Source organism: Lagenorhynchus albirostris, chromosome 9 (assembly GCF_949774975.1).
Source record: "Lagenorhynchus albirostris chromosome 9, mLagAlb1.1, whole genome shotgun sequence".
Lineage (NCBI taxonomy): Eukaryota > Metazoa > Chordata > Mammalia > Artiodactyla > Delphinidae > Lagenorhynchus > Lagenorhynchus albirostris.
Window position 1 is genome coordinate 44,301,172 of NC_083103.1, and position 4,767 is coordinate 44,305,938.

General features: G+C 44.1%; 1 non-coding gene across 1 annotated transcript; it reads right to left on the minus strand.

Moving 5' to 3' along the window:
• Positions 1–4,392: 4,392 nt before the first annotated feature.
• LOC132526616 (small nucleolar RNA SNORA48) lies at positions 4,393–4,537 on the minus strand. The gene has a single exon (XR_009542609.1). It is a non-coding gene; the product is annotated as a small nucleolar RNA SNORA48 (small nucleolar RNA).
• Between the last annotated feature and the right edge of the window lie 230 nt (positions 4,538–4,767).

Sequence of the window (4,767 nt, forward strand, 5' to 3'; positions counted from 1 at the left end):
AATGGCAAAACATAAATAAGAAGTAAAATTATTGGAAAGGAGAAGAAAACCATCATTTACAGTCAATATGAATTTCATACCCACAAAACTCAAGAGAATTCACTGAAAACACACAGAATTGATACGAATTCAATAAAATGATTCATTACAAAATAAACGTGTAAAAATCAATAACTTGTCTATATAACAACAGTAATCATTTAAAGCATATAATAGAAAAATAAAGAATCTGGTGCAGAATAGCAACAAAAGACATAAATGCCTGCATATAATCTTAACAAAGAAAGAAAGCCTATACGATGAAAATGAGAAAGCTTTCTTGAGGATATAAAAGATAACTAAATATAGATGTGTCAAACTCTTAGACAGAAAAACTCAATGATATAAAAATGTTGATTTTTCCAAATAAATTTCTAATATTGGGGTTTTTTTGGAACATGACAAAATGATTCTAAAATTCATCTGGAAAAGTGGACAGGAAAGAATAGCTTGGAAAAAATGCATTGAAGAGGAGGACCTGCCCTACCAGATATGAGGATACCTTATAAAGATATCGTAACTCAAATGTTGTGATAAGGGCCCCAAATCAAATAAATAGATGGGTCAATATGCTGGAACATGATAAATTAGTCTGAAACAGAACCTGACATATATTTAAACTTTACATATAATTAATCTGGTGGGATCAAGAAATGTTGCAGGCAGAGTAACAAGAAGGGAAGAAAGGAAACCAGTTAAGAGGCTACTGCAATAGTCCAAGAGGAATATGATGGTGGAGAAGTTCACTGGGTCCCTAAGGTGGAGGGGCTCTGCAGTCATCAGGCAGGCAGGAACACCCTCTGGGAAGCAGGCATTACAGGCTTGTAGGCAGGCACATCCAGTGCCCTCTACTGACAAAATTAACATTGTGCCACCTGGCAAAGGAAATGGATGTAAAGGGCCTTGATCCATTTCCATAGTTCAGGTAGCAAACGGTGAATTTGGAGCTGACCAAAAATACATCGATACCAACACAGGATGTAAATGCCAAACCACACTTTTCTAACATAGTTAGGGTCTCAGCTCTGGACACATTTGCTAACATCCCAATGGCCAAAGCAAGTCACTTGACCAAATCCAATATCAATTTGGGGGCATGGGGGTGAGGCAGGGGAAGCATACTCTATAGAGATGGAGAGGAATGAATATTTGCCAAATAATAATCTACCACAGAGGTGATACTAGTAGGATGTCCTGATGGATTGAAAGGGAAAATTTTTTAAATGTGATGAGTTTTAGAGTTTGGATATGAGCAGCTGGGTAGCTGACAATGCTACTTACTACAATAATATAGAAAGACTGGAAGATGAACAGGTTTGCTGGGTTAAATCAAGAGTTTTGCTTTGGACTTGTTAAATATTGACATCTAAGAGAAGATGTTAAATAAGCAGCCAGATATATGTCCAGGGCTCAAGAGAAAGGCCACATTTAGCAATATGAGCACGATAATCATCAGCTTATAGAAAGTGATTTACGCCCGGGATCTGCCTGAGGTCACCTGGGGAAAGAGTGTAGCTGGTGCAGAGGAACTGTCCAAGGATGGAGCCCTGGGTACTTCAATGTCTAGGTAACAGGAAGGGAGAAGTGTTCAGTAGGGGGATGCAAAGTAGTTGCTGGTCTTGTGGAAGAAATCCAGGAGGGTATGGTGTCCCAGGAGCCAAGAGAAAAAAAGGTGTTTGAAGAAGGAAGAAATGCCAAACTGAGTAAAATTTTACTGGGAATTTGAATAAGATGAGAACAGAGATGGGGGTAGTTGGTGACCTTGGCAAGAGCTATTTAGGGGACCAACTCTATGAAGAAGCACTGTGCTAGGTGCTGAAGATAAAAAGATAAATAAGATACATTTCTTGCCCTTTAGGAAATTACAGCCTGGTGGGGAAGGCAGACATGCAAATAAATCACTGTAATACAGTGTGATAAATCTTAGAATAGAATAACATTTTCCTAAATGTGTTCCACTGAACACTCTTTGAGGGAGATGTTAATCAGTGCTCTAAAACCATAGTGTTCCAAGACCAAATACACTTGGGAAACACTGCAGACTGCACCCAGGCTGCAGCACCAACAGTAGGGCTCTCAACACTATGCTCAGGGTTTAGGAAACCAATGCACTGCACCTTGGGGGCCTGTCAATGTACCCAGGTCTAGTCTGGCACTCCGAGGATTAAGGGAAAACAATACCAATTCCACAGCAGAAGCAGCCACCGGGGAGGGAAATAGATGACGCTGAAGAGCAGCCTCAGGGTGCTCTCTGCAGGAATGCGGAAGCAGGATTGCCCTGCATGTGCCCAGAATCCTGCGGCTGAGCAGCGGGGGATAGGAAGGACTGTCCCAGGACCCCCAGGTGGCCTTGTACCACAGGACCCAGTGTCTGAAACCTCCCAGCTGAGCCCATGGACCTGCATTCCTGGGGCAACCACTTATGTTGCAGCAGAGTTGAGAAGTCTGGCTTCCGATTAATTTGTCAGTTTCCTGAGAGGCATAAAAATTAGGGGGAAATTAAATCACCAGCCGGCTCCTCAGCCGTTTCAGGTCTTCTTCAATTTTTCCCTGACAGTGAAGGCACTGGAGGCAGCAGAGACCCCATTCATACTTTGATGCACAAAATGCATGCTGATGAACAAAAATCTACTCATTAGTCTGTAGCTCTGGGATTCCCAGGTGCTTTCTGAAGTGTCCTACCTTGGGCAGGTAGGGAGCAGCAAGGAGAGTGAAGCAGCAGGGTTCTCAGTCATGCTTATTTGTGGGGATCAAAGGAAAACCCTGATCTGGCAGAACAGGGGCGTGTCGGAAGGCTGGAAGATGCAGGTTGTGATGCCCAGACGACATGGCAAGCTCAGGCGTGGCGGGAGCAGGTGCCAGTACCTGGGGTGTGGGCTGTGGTAACAGGAGTCCAGGCAGCAGAAGGCACCTCAGGACTAGGGCTCAGTCACAGCACAGCCCCAACCGATGTCTAGGAGTAAATCAAGTGGCAGCCAACCCTGGGAGAGGGATGGGCAGGGAGAGTTGAGGGGGAGGAACGGGAGTTCAGCACAGGGAAACTGAGACAGAAGTCCAGACCTACGGACTGAGATAATGTGGTGAGGATAGGAATGTGAGAGTAGATTTTTTTCCTCAGCAACTCAACCCTGAGAAAATTGTCCCATAACACTTCATCCTGATCAGAGTTGGAGAACCCGGGCCTGCCCTTCCATAGTCCTAGCTGTGGGATGGGAAGACCACCAGGATATAGGAGCATAAGCACCACGGATAGGAGGCTACGGGGGCAACACCCTACCTCCTCATTGCTCCTCTTGAATTTTCAAAGACCCACCTGAACACAGGTTCTTTGGTTTAAAGTGTTGCGTAAGTCATCTTTTTAAGTCAAGCAAAAAAGACTCTTCTATTTGGAGCTGTTTTTGTTTCAGAGAATCAAATGGCACTCTGACTGGCTCCAGAGCAGAGATGTGGTTCATTGCACACAGAGAGAACTTGCACTGAAGTTCAGGATAAGAAGCACAGCCAGGCCCCACGGGGCCTAGACATGGGAATATCTTGTCTCTCTAGGGCCACATGGTCTCTCTAAATCTGTTTCCATTTGATTCTTCTCTTGATCAACTGGCTTCCTCTGCTTACACATACTATACATGGCCCCCCGTGGCAGCCATCAATCCTGATTCTAGATCACTTTTAGTCTAAAGCCACCATCAACTGCCCACAGTCCTTGCACCATTCATCCAAAGTCTTTGAAACTGATTGACCATTGGCAAGCCAATGAGTCCTTGGCTGGTAATGGCAAGTCAATTGGTCATTACTCAATAGGTCATTAACCAGAAAATAGGTCAGCTATTCACCAACTATTGCCAAGGAAGATGGAGTCATATCATACTTGCACTATTCCTTCCAGGGGATGTGGGCAGGTCAGATACCAAAACCTAAATAGTATAGAATTGTATAATTACCAGAAGTGCAGACTTGTTGAAAGAATATATAGCAAAGCAGGTGTGGTAGCCCAAATAATGCCCCCCAAAGATGTCCACATCCTAATCCCTGGAACCCATAAATATGTTACCTTATATGGCAAAAGGGACTTTGCAGATGTGATTAAGTTAAGGATCTTGCAATGGGCAGATTATACTGGATTATCCAGGTGGGCCCAATGTAATCATAAGGGTCCTTTAAGAGAGAGGCAGGATGGTTGAAAACACAGTAGTAGGAGATGTGACAACAGACACCAGAGATTGGAGTGATTCAAGGAAGAGGTCACAAGTTAAGAAATGCAGGCAGCCTCTACAAGTTAAAAGAGGCAGGGAAGCAGAGTCTCTACTGAAGCCTCCAGAAGGAACTCAGCCCCACCGACATTTTTTTTTTTTTTTATGTGCCCCAGCCATGAAACAGCTCTGGCCACCAACCCAGGCATCAAGCTATGATGAAGAAAGGACTAGACATCTGCTTTGCCCCTGACTGATACAAGAGCACCACCACCAATCAGGTGTCTCTTTGCCCATTGCCAGGGGGTCCCACCGACATTTTGATTTTAAACTTCTGACCTCCAGAACTGTAAGAGAACAAATGTGTGTTCTTTTGAGCCACTAAATTTGTGCTAATTTGTTACAGCAGCAATAAGAAACTAATACAGTTGGGAACCATGGGACATCACTATCCTAACTCGACACGCACTCTGGGGTCCAGGGCTTTTCTAAAAAACCAGAACTGCAGCTCATTACCATTCAGGATGCAACTTGAGTT